This window comes from Grammomys surdaster, unplaced genomic scaffold, assembly GCF_004785775.1.
Source record: "Grammomys surdaster isolate TR1022 unplaced genomic scaffold, NIH_TR_1.0 219, whole genome shotgun sequence".
NCBI lineage: Eukaryota > Metazoa > Chordata > Mammalia > Rodentia > Muridae > Grammomys > Grammomys surdaster.
Genome location: NW_021604664.1, coordinates 3681072 through 3693722, shown reverse-complemented (window position 1 = coordinate 3693722; position 12651 = coordinate 3681072). Strand labels below are relative to the sequence as shown.

The window sequence follows — 12651 nt, the reverse complement described above, 5'->3', positions numbered from 1 at the left end:
TATACAAAGAACTCAAGAAGTTAGACTGCAGAGAACCAAATAACCCTATACAGCTATAATCTCTTAACAGCTTTCATTCTGCCCCTTTGGCTAATGTTATATTATATTTGTTTTTTCATGTAACTTTAGGGAAAAATTATTTACTTCCTTGATTCTTCAATAATAACACTCATCATTTAAAGATACATTGTTTAGTCTTATACATGTTTTATACAATTTCTGCAGATTCTGTATCTGTTGATCTGTATTATCTTCCATTATAATCCTATAATATACAGGAGATTAATTCATTTTTAAATTTATTTTCCTCGTGCGCTCAGGTCACAGGGCACAGCGACGGCGGGCATGAGGAGCCGGCTGCGGAGAGAAAGGCTTCTCATCCCTGTCCCGTGAGCTGGCGCGCAGCAGCAAGAGACACAGGACACAAGCTGCGCAGCTAACTAGAGTACAGAGAGTGCTGGGTAGGACGAATGACTTCTCTCCCTCCCCCCGCCCCACGCAGACAGGGGCACGCACGAGCCTTGACTTACTCGAACGAAGAGTCCAGAATTCAAGAGACATGTGACGATTTAGGATATGTGGATTTATTAACAGATGACTTGGGTGGTAAAGGGCTCTCCCGAAACATGTCGGAAGGTGTTTCACTTATATATTGGAAACGGAGGAGAAGGGCAGGGTCAGAGAAATCTTGAGGCAGAGACTTGTTCTCTCCGCCCTCTCTCTGGGCTCTGGGGGGAGTGGCCAAATTACAGTTCCACACTGCTGAGTAGTGGTGGTGCATGTCTTTAGTCCCAGTACTCATGAGGCAGAGGCAGGCAGATCTCTGAGTTTGATCCCAGCCAGGTCTATACAGAAAGTTTCAGCACATCCAGGGTTACAGGGAGAAACCCTTTCTTAGTTGTTGTAGGGGGAAGCAAAAAAATAAACAAACAACATCTGTTCATCTCTTTTGATTCAGTACTCCTTACTGAAGTTGGATATGCTAACGTTTCCTGTATGATTCATTACTCGTGAAATTTAGGCCCTCCTGTTGGATTGTTTCTTTTATTAATACAAAGGTATCCTTTTTATCACTAATACTATTTGCTTTTAGAATCCATTTTTCTTGTAATTTCACTTTTATTCTGTTTGCCTTTGCAAATTGGATGTGTTTGTTTGTTTGTTTGTGTTTTACATGCTATGAATAATTGCTTCCTGTATCTCATTCCAGTCTGGTAGTCTCTGCCTTTTATTATTTTTTTTTGAAAGTACTTGATCTCTTTATTTTCAAAATATTATGATACTAAACAAAGTACAAGAGGTATTACTGGGTTCATCTTTGGTCTCTAGGGCTTTAAGGAAAGCAGACTGAGCTCAGAACATGTCTGTCATCTCAAAGATGTAGAAGGTACTGTTTGAAGGCATATATCCCAAGTGTGGTAGGAATGGACTCCAGCTCTTCCAGAGGAATGAAAGCTAATTTGAGAAGGCAACTAAACAAGAGGACCAGGCATCAGAACAGTAGAAGAACATCAGAAAGGTGAATGGTAAGCATCCTCCTCTTTCTTTCCGGCTAGAATCTAAGAACAGAGACTAGTGACCTCAGCAAGGGACCAAAGTAGACAGCTACTTGGACTCCACCAGGGGAGCACCAGAGCACTCCATGGCCAGTCAGGGAGTGGGATGCTCTCCATAAGAATGGAGACAAACTGTTCCAATGTCTGTGCAGCTGCTTTACTGGCCTCCAGAACCTCCTTGTGATTGGCCTTCTCCAAGTTGTCATAATCCATGATAGCCTTGTTAGTAATGAGTGAGAAACCAAAGACCCAGAGCCCACAGTGTCTTGTGACAATAACTTCTGGGACTGTGCTCATGCCAACAGCATCTGCTCCCAGCATCTTCAGCAGACGACTCTCTGCCACAGTCTCAAAGGTGGGACCTGCCAACATCACGTAGGTGCCTTCTTATAGTTTTCATTGCTCCCCCGTTTGTCTCCAGGCACTGAAAGCCTTCTGTCTCATATCCCTGTCATAAGCATCAGACATGGCAGGAAAACGAACTCCGAACTTTTCATCGTTGGGGCCTCGGAAAGAGTTCTGGCCACAGAAACCAGGCATGTTGATGTGATCACGGATCAGCATGATATCTCCAACTTCAAAATTGGGGTTGAGTCCTCCAGCAGCATTGGTGACCACCAAAGTGTCCACAACCAGAAGATGGAAAACTCTCACTGGGAATGTCACCTTTGACAGAGAGTACCCTTCATACATATGGAACTGGCCCTGCATCATCACACAGGATCTGCCATTCAGGAATCCAAATACCAGTCGACCCGCATGACCTTGCACTGTGCTTTGGGGAAAGTTTGGTGTCTCACTGTACTCAAAGATCTGAGCCTGAGTTAATTTAGAAGTCAGCCGTCCTAAGCCGGAACCACAGATCACTGCCACTTGAGGTCGATGCTTAGTGTGACAGCGAAGCTACTCGGTGGTTCTCTCATAATCTTCGTATGTGAACTTTTGAACTCATTTTCCATAGTGTCACTGATGGCTGAGGTGAAATCCAGCAACACCGTCCGAATCTGGTCAAGACTGTTCATCTCTGCCTTTTAATTGGTAGATTGAGATTATTAACTTTTACTTAATTCTTAAAGGTATGTATGACTTCCTATTATGTTTTCATTTGTATAAGGTTTGATTCTTCTGTAATCTTTTTTCTAGTATTTATTACCTTACCACTGAGATGCATTCTTTTCAGTACATTCACAGTCATGAGATTTTTGTTTGTTTGTTTCTTCTTCTTGTTGTTGTTGGTTTGTTTTATTCTGTGGGTAGAATTCTTGAAAGAATCTTCTGTAGCAGGTTTAGGGTTAAGGTTAGGTGGCTTCATGATCAGACATGTCTTTAGTGTCTATCATGGATTGTTTACACTTTACTTATGAAGAGTAATTAGCTATTCTGGATAGAGTATTCTAATATGGCAGAAATTTTCATTAAGGATTTGAGGTACAGTATGCCATACATTTGACTTTTAGAGTTTATATTATTAAAGGTAGAGTTTGTCTTCTAATTTTTCTTATTATTTAATTTATACCTATGTGTACTTGTGGGGGGGTGTCCACACAAGTACAGAAATGGGTATTTTATTCTCTGGAGCTGGAGATCCAGGTAGTTGTGTTACACTCATTATGGGTATTGGGACTACATGTTTGGATTTCTAGAAAAACAGTAAGCACTCTCCAGATTCCAACAACAACCAACTAGTGCTATTTTATGGATTTATCTTTGTATGTGACTGGCACTTCTCTCAGTTTTCAATAATTTTTCTTTATTTTGTATATCTCATGTTTTAAATTAATATGGCACTTTTAAACTGTAGGTAAAATAGATCAAAGGAGAATGGCTGTAACCAATGAAAGCCACCCAAAAGAATTCATCCTACTGGGCTTTGCTGACCATTCTTTGCTGGAACTCCCTCTCTTTGTTACGCTTCTGATAATATACCCCATGGCTTTGATGGGGAACATCACCATCATTCTGGTGTCCACCTTAGGCTCTCAGCTCCACAGCCTCATGTAGTTTTTTCTCACAAATCTCTCCTTTCTGGACATGTGCTACACCACAAGCATTGTTCCTCAGATGCTGTTTAACCTGGGAAGCTCCAGAAAAACAATTAGTTACATTGGGTATGTTGTTCAGCTTTATGTCTTCCACATAATAGGAGGCACAGAATGTCTGCTTTTGCCTATTACGTCTTTTGATCGATATGTGACTATCTGCAGACCTCTCCACTACACCCTCATTATGAATCAGCGACTCTGTATTTTGTTAGTGTCTATTATGTGGCTGTCTGTAGTAATCTTTGCTTTTTCTCAGGGCACACTTACATTGCAACTGCCATTGTGTGGCATACATAAACTGGATCATTAATTGTGTGAAATCTCATAAAAACTGCCTGTGGTGAAAAGGAGTCTAATGAGCTAGCACTTTCTGTGGTATGCATTTTTATACTGGCTGTTCCTCTGTGCTTAATTCTTGCTTCTTATGTTAATATTGGATGTGCAGTACTTAGAATTAAATCTTCTGAAGGAAGGAGAAAAGCCTTTGGGACATGTTCTTCTCATCTTATTGTAGTTTCTTTATTTTATGGTCCAGCCATTAGCATGTACCTTCAGCCTTCTTCATCCATCACAAGGGACCAACCCAAGTTCAGGGCTCTCTTTTATGCAGTGATAACTCCTACACTGAATCCCTTCATCTATACCGTAAGGAACAAGGATGTAAAAGGTGCCTTTAAAAAGCTACTGAGAAGCATTATCAGTTCAAAGTGAAAATTCTTTGATATTAAAATTAATAATTGTAGTAATTTTATATTGGCTTCTCTAATAATGGTCATATATTCCAGGTCCACAGAATATGGCCTTCTGCCAGACTTTTCTCATTTCTAGTATTACAGCATTGTGAGTTTAGCTTATCAATTAAGATGAAGTGTTTGACGTTTAAATAAGGAATTTCTAATGATATATTAAAATATACAAATAGACAAAAACTATCTTTTAAGAAGATAGCTAGTATAAGTCTTGAGTCAATGAAAAAAAAGGAAGTAACATTACTAATAAAGAATAGTCTGGAAACATTTCTGAGAGTAAACTATGCCTTTGAAACTTGACATGAATCAATAATAAAAAAATATTTTTCTGATGTGAAACAAGTGAATTATATCAATAAACAATGAGTGTATTTTTGATGAAGCTTATTTTAGAGGCAAGTGATACTCAAAATATGTTCCATTACAAATTGAAATTTCTACCATTTCGTTGTCAAATCTATACCCCCACCCTTAAAAGTATCACATAAAATTCTTTACAATTCATGAATGAAAATTTATTAATTTGATGTTGAAAATTTGTTATTTAATAAGCCAATTTTGGTGGAACAAGTGTCAGTTCTTTGTTACATTGATCTGAACAGGAATGAGAGAGAAAGCAAGACAGAGGAGAAGAGAGGGAATGAAAGAAAGGAACTGTAATCTTCAAGGCTTATGTCTCTGTGACCCATTTTCTCCATCTAGGCCCCACCTACCACAAGTTCAACTTCACCAAAGAGCAACATCAACTGTGTTCCTAATATTCAATCATGAATCATAGGGTAAGCATTTTATATCAAACCATAACATAAGGGAATCTTCATTAGAATAAAGTCAGTTTTCTCAGCATAAATTTGCATTATAGTAGAGAATAGAAAAGAACAGAATAAGGTATTCAAAATCTTGAGAGAAAAACAGCTACAAACTAAAAATATTATATACATGAAATCTATCCTTCAGAATTGAAAGGGTAATAAAACATTGTTCAGATAAAAAGCAGAGCAAAACCAAAAAATACAAAAATAAACAAACAAAAAAACCAGGGAACTTACACCATCAAATCCCTACAATAATCAATAAGAAATCCTGTACAAGAAACCACAGGATGGTTAATAAACTGAAACAAGAAAGCATAATATAATCGAATTGTTGGAGTCCAAGAGTTACCCCCAAAACAACACAATCTCAGTCAGACAGGGATGGGATAGTGAATGCACACCCTAATACATTGATCAGGGGTCACAGCTCAGAATTAGGATGCTGAGCTAAGATAATCAACATTTCTCATGACCAGCTTCTAAAGGAAAAACCCACAGTGAGCTCATGTACATGTGCAGAAAGTGCTGCCTGGCAGTTGCCTCTGTCCCAAGCTACTTTGGCTAGCTAGACAGAACACTTTTCACTGACCTTCATTCTGATGTGGAACGTATTATTATGAAATTTCTTAAGATTAACAAAGATCAGAAAGTACAGAACATCACAGAATATGAGGTCATCATGATCCTGCTCTGAGGCAAGTTATTTTTCTGTGTCAGGAGGTAGTGAGCAAAAGCTCAATTGGCTATTGAAGGGGGAGGAGCTGGCTGCTGGGCAGTGCAAACTGGAGTGGTGGGTTCTCTATGGGCATAGGTGAGAGATAGATGGGTAAGCCATTGGAGGACAGGCAAAAGTGCTACTGAAATGCAAATCCTTGAAGATTCAGAAAAGGTCTGCCTCTCAGGAGGCAGCTTGTGCCTCTAGCAAGCTCGAACCCTAGGGGAGGTGCTCATGTCACTCAAGAAACCCTAGCCAGTCAGACTCCTCAGACAGACCTGCCAGTCAAATAGGAGGAAGGTTCTTCTGGGTGCCAGGAGGAGGCTGGTTCCACTTAGTTGCTGAGCCAGATTGAGTGGTTTGGCATGCTATGCTATGCTCTAATCCCTGCTGCTGGGTGCTGTGAGGTGCAATCAGGCAAGCTCCCGAGTTTCAACTTGGTGAGCACAAGGTCATTGCTAACAGTGTGGAGGAGCAGGGGCCTGAGCTGCAGGAGCTACTTTGGTGAGTCTTTTCCTGGTGTTGGTAGGAACTGGCTGCTATATGTATGGTCCCTTGCAGTTCTAACCACTCCTGGACCCAGCGGTAGCCTCTGAATAACTTAACTGTGGGGGGCTGCATCTGCATAGTGGCTTGTGTGTAAAAACATCCTTGTCAGGATGCCAAACTCGGAGAACCATAGTTTGTAAATATTCTGCCCTAGCACTTCACACTAATGTGCAATATACAGTTGGAGTTAATTTTGTGCAAGTTCCATCTCATGTGTTAGGTAGCAATGTAGTATTAAAGTCTGGTGTCAAAGAGTCAAAATTGAAGAAGTGAAGGATTTACTAGTGCTTAGGAGATATTAAGTCACACCAAGTAGAATTTAGCTGAGGGAGGACTGCCTGTAAAATACCCCACAGATAAGTAGTATGCTAACCAGGCCTGTTAGAGATTAGAGTGCTGTCACCAGGATTGTCCAGAAATATGGCTCCAAACAATAAGAAAGGAAACAACCCTGATTTATAACAAGTCACTGGGTCCATTCCCATACAGAGAGCTCTAACAAGCTGCTCAATGTGGCATTACATGGTCACTATCAACATTATAGCCTGATGTGCCACAAACATTCATTTTTCTTGAAAAAATGCATAGTTCTGCTACATGGGCAAGATGACACAAAGTGACAACTATTTGTAATGATAAAAAGGCATTGTTGTGTTGAGTGCTGGTCTCATCAAGGTAGGCTTTCCCTGAAGTTTGCAGGCATGGAAAATGATGGCTCCTTCCGAAACCCTGGAACATGCTTGACAGAGCCAGTAACAGTCTGGGGCCTAGGCCTTGGGGGCTTTCCCTAAGGCTCTGAGGTAGAAAGATTAAAACAGAGATCCTTCTTTAAAACCAGGAATATTCTTAGAAGAGCTGGTAATGGTCTGGGTCCAGTGCCTTTGGGAGGGGTTGCTTCAGATCTTGAGAACACAACTCTTCCACCACATTTGGCTGTAGTTATCAGTCCCAATGCCACTATAGGCTTGGACAGGAATGTTTTCGAGATACCCTGAGTTCCCCTTGTGCAGGTGTGCCCCATTGTATGATAGTTTCTCCTGACCTTGTAGAGGTCTTCTTCCCCTTGTAAGTAGTGTAGAAAATGGTATTCTTAAGAATACCTGCTTGAGTTCCAGTCCTGACTTCCTTTGGTGATGAGCAGCAGTATGGAAGTGTAAGCTGAATAGACCCTTACCTTCCCAGCTTGCTTCTTGGTCATGATGTTATGTGCAGAAATAGAAACCCTGACTAAGACAAAGACCAAACTGCACCTCCTGCTACATGTCTGCAGTTGCCCTAAGTTCAGCCCCTGTATGTTCTTTGGTTGGTGGTCCAGCCTCTGAGAGCCCATGAGGATCCAGGTTATTTGACTCTGTTGTTCTTCCTGTGGAGTTCCTTTCCCCTTTGAGTTCTTCCCTCAAGTCTTCAGTAAGACTTGCTGAGCTCCATCCAATATTTGGATATGGGTTTCTGCATCTGTTTCAGTCTGGTGCTTGGTGAAGCCTCCCAGGGAACAATTATGCTAGTCACATGTCAGTAAACATAAGAATGTCTGGATTATATAGGGAAGAGCCTCTGTGGGGGAAGGACAGCCCAGCTCCTGGGTTAGAATGTTCTGGGTAGGGGGCAGGCTATCCCTGAGGGATGCTGGCTAGGTTGCTTTGGTATACAAATTTTGCACTCACTCCCTTGTCTCAAGGTATGAAATCAAACAACAAAGCCTTCAAAGCTATTTTACCTGTTTATCTTCTATTAGATTTTGTGTCTGTGGATTTATAGTACCATCTGTGATACACTTGGAATTGAGCTTTGTTCGTGATGGATATGTATCTGTTTGCATTCTTCTACATGCAAATCTCCAGTTAGACCAGAAACATTTGTTGAAGATGCTTTCTTTTTTTGCATTGTATGATTTTGCCTTCTTTGTGAAAAATTAAGGGTCCATAGTTGTGTGGGTTTATGTCAGGATCTTTGTTTCAACTCAATTGATCAACCTGTCTGTTTGAATACCAATAGCACAAAGTACAATAGTAGAAGTTCTTTTATTATGCAGGATTGTTTTAGGTATCCTGTTTTGTTTGTTTGTTTGTTTGTTTGTTGTTTTTCTTTTCTTTTTTACCATATGATGTGGAGAATTGTTCTTTCAAGTTCTATAAAGAATTGTGTTGGAATTCTGATGGGAATTGCATTGAACGTGTAGATTGATTTGGTAAGATACCAAGAACCAGCCTCAGATGTTTTGGGGTTCTTGATAATGGGAGGATTGGATAGGTTCAAAATTCGTCTCAGGCAATGATGCAAGTACAAACTGACAGATGATTCATTGCTGTACTGGAACTGTTCTTGGAGACAGCTTGTGGTCTCAATCTCTCTCAGGTTTTTTTCTCTCTGAGTTCACCTCAGTCTTTTATTGGCTACACAGTTTTTTATTTTACAATAATATATAAACTAAAGCCTGTTAATAGTTTTCCTTAAGCTTCTTATTTTTCCTGAAAAATCCTATGTAACTGTGTCACTAGAAAACATAATGTACACATCTGGTATCTGGTAAAGCAAATTATACATTAACATTTAATTATCAGAAAAAGCTCCAAATCACAAGTCAGCTGGGCATAAACTTGTGGTTATAGCATGGTCATGAGAACATGTGCTAAACAGGTCAGGGTAATGTTAGTATTTTTAACTTTTCTAAATTTGTGGGGGTTGCGGAACTGGAGGTAGCCACCAGCAAGTCCCAGGTGGGATGAGATTGGTGGAAATGCTCAACAAAGGGGAGGGATAACCTGTAGAGATCATATCAAGAGGTTAGGCAAGGCCCCTGGTTGGAGGATGTGGCCACCCACTTATCTCCAAATTCTTAACCCAGAAGGGCTTATGTTTAAAGGAAATACAGGGACAAAGTGTGGAGTAGAGACTGAAGGAAAAGACATCCAGAGACTGCCCCACCTGGGGGTCCATCGATATACAGAGAACAAACCTAGACATTATTGTGGATTCCAAGAAGTGCTTGCTGACAGGAGCCTGTTCTAGCTGTCTCCTGAGAGGCTCTGCCAGAGCCTGACAAATACAGATATGGTTGCCTGCAGCCAACCATTGGACTGAGCACAGGGTCCCCAGTGGAGAAGTTAGAGAAAGGACTGAAGTAGCTGAAGAGGTTTGCAACAATATCAACTGGAGGACAGTGGGGATCATGTCCTTGTGGTGGACAGTGGGTGAATGTCTGTGGTAAACATTTGGGAGGATGTCCCTGTGGTGAACAATGAGGAGGATGTTCCTGTGGTGGACACTGGTGAACACATCCCTGTGGTGAATAGTGGGGAGGATGTCCATGTGGTGGACAGTTAAAAGGATGTCCTTGTTGTGGACAGTGAGGAACATATACCTGTGGTGGACTATGGGGACCATGTCCCTGTGGTAGACCATTTAAATCAATTGGGCTGTAGTGCTATAGTGTCTGTCACACTTGCCTCTTTCCTCGACCTCCCTCCATTCATTTTAGACTAGAGATTACCCCAGAATATCAGTCAAGCTGCTTATGTGCCTTAAATATATAGTGTGTGTGTGTGTGTGTGTGTGTGTGTGTGTGTGTGTGTAGTCCTATCCAGTGTGTTTGTGAGGCACATGTGTGCCAGGATAATTGTGTGGTGAGAGGATGACCTCATGTATTGATTAGTACCTGGAGCAGGTTCCTTGTTGCTTCCCACAACATATACCAGTGTCCTGTGAGCTGGGGATTCTGCTGTCTCTACCTCCCATCTCACTGTAGGAAAAGAAGGATTAGCCTGTTCCTGGCATTGCATGAGTTCTGAGATCCCAAGTCCTTGAGTTTGCTTTGCTGTTCGTGTATCTATACACCAGGTTTCTTGAGTATGTTGCATGGTGAATTTTAGCTGTAATATAGCAACATACTTGTACATTCTATTTAGAAGAATGAAGTATGCATGGGCAGATGGTACAATTGTTTATGCGAAAATCCAAACAACATGTCTTAACTGAAGCAGAATGTGTAACATGCATTCAGTGTTTTCAGCTTTGTAATAGTTGCATTTAGCTCAGAAACTAAGAATGCTTTGCTTTTCGAGTATCTATACAGCAGGTTTCATGATTATATAACATAGTCATGGTGATTTTCAGCTGTAATATAGCAACTTACTAGTACATTCTATACAAAACAATGAAATATTCATGGCTGGGTGGTACAAATGTTTAGGCAAAAATCTAAACAACTTTTCTTAACAGAAACATCACCTGTAACACGCCTTTCAGTGTTTTCAGGTTTCTGAATAGTTGCATTTAGCTCGGTAACTAAGAAAACTTTGCCTTTCATGTATCTATACAGCAAGTTTCCTCATTAGTTTATATGATGATTTTCAGCCTTACTATTGCAACTTACTTGTATATTCTATTTAAAAGAATGAAGTAAGCTTGGCTGGGTTGTGCTATTCTTTATGCAAAGAACAAACAACACATTTTAACAGAAACATCACCAGTAACATACACTCAGTGTTTTCACATTTATAATCAATGGGTTTAGCTCAGGGATAAGAATGCTTTGCTTTTTGTGTATAAATACAGCAGGTTTCTTCATTAGGTTGTATGGTGATGTTCAGCTGTAATATAGCAACTTACTTGAATATTCTATACAAAAGAATGAAGTATGCATGTCCAGGTGGTACAATTGTTTATATGACAATCCAAACATGTCTTAACAGAAACATCACCAGTAACATGCATTCAGTGTTTTCAGCTTTCTAATCGATGAATTTAGCTCGGGAACTAAGAATGCATTACTTATCAAGTATTTATACAGCAGGATTCTTCATTATGTTGTATGGTGATTTTCAGCGGTAATATAGCAACGTTTTCTACTTTCTATTTAAAAGAATGAAGTATACATGCCCGGGTGGTACTATTGTGTGTGTGAAAATCTAAACAACATGTCTTAACTGAAACATTATGCGTAACATGCATTTAGTGTTTTCAGCTTTGTAATAGTTGCATTTAGCTCAGAGACTAAGAATGCATTGCCTCTCGTGTATATATACAGCAGGTTTCTTCATTAGGTTGTATGGTGATGTTCAGCTGTAATATAGCAACTTTTTGTACATTCCATTTAAAAGAATGAAGTATACATGGCCGGGTTGAACTATTGTGTGTGTGAAAATCCACACAACACGTCTAAACTGAAATGGAGTGGTTTTTGTGTTCTAACAGTTGGACTTAGCTCTCTGGTGGACAGTAGGTAGGATGTTACTGTGGTGGACAGTGGGGAGAATGTCCCTGTGGTGGGCAGTTTGGAGGATGTCCCTGTTGTGGACAGTGGGTACAACATTCCTGTGGTGGACAGTGAGGAGGAGCCCTGTGGTTTACAGTGAGGAAGATGTCCCTTTGGAGGACAGTGGGGAGAATATCCCTGGGGTGGACAGTTGGGAGGATGACCCTGTGGTGGACAGTGAGGAGAATCTCCCTTTGGTGGACTGTGTGGAGGATCTCCCTGTGGTCTAGAGTCGGGAGCAAATACTTGTGGTTGACAGTTGGAAGGATGTCCCTGTGGACTACGGTGGGGAGCAAATCCCTGTGGTGAACAGTGGGCAGGATGTCCCTGTGGTGGACAATGGGGAGAATGTCCCTATAGTGGACAGTTTGTAGGATGTCCCTGTGGTGGACAGTAAGGAGGATGTCCATGTGGTGGACACTAGTGAGCACATTCCTGTGGTGGACAGTGGGGAGAATATCACTGTGGTGGATATTTGGGAGGATGTCTCTGTGGTGGACATTGGAGAGGATGTCCCTGTGGTGGACAGTGGGGACATGTCTCAATGGTGGACATTGGGGAGCAAAGCCCTGTGCTGGACAGTGAGGAAGATGTCCCTGTTGTGAACAGTGTGGCTAATGTCTCTGTGCTGGAAAATTGTGAGGATGACCTGTGGTAGACAGTAGGAAGGAAGTCCCTGTGATGGACATTGGGGAGGATGACCCTGTGGTGGACAGTTAGAAGAATGTTCTTGTGGTAGACATTGGGGAGCATATCCCTGTGGTAGACAATGGGGACAATGTCCCTGTGGGTAGACCCTTTAGATCAATTGGGCTGTAGAGGTATAGAGTCAGTCACACTTGCCTCTTTCCTCCACCACCCTCCCTTCTTTTCAGATGAGAGATTACCCCAGAATCTCAGTCAAGCTACTTATGTGCCTTAACTATCTAGAGTCTCTCTCTCTCTCTCTCTCTCTCTCTCTCTCTCTCTCT

At 41.1% G+C, this 12651-nt stretch overlaps 2 pseudogenes; one reads left to right on the top strand and one right to left on the bottom strand.

The window, feature by feature from the left end:
* Positions 1 to 1559: 1559 nt before the first annotated feature.
* LOC114625541 lies at positions 1560 to 2751 on the bottom strand (annotated as a pseudogene).
* A 626-nt stretch (positions 2752 to 3377) lies between these two features.
* Positions 3378 to 4309, top strand: LOC114625612 (annotated as a pseudogene).
* The last annotated feature ends 8342 nt before the right edge of the window (positions 4310 to 12651 follow it).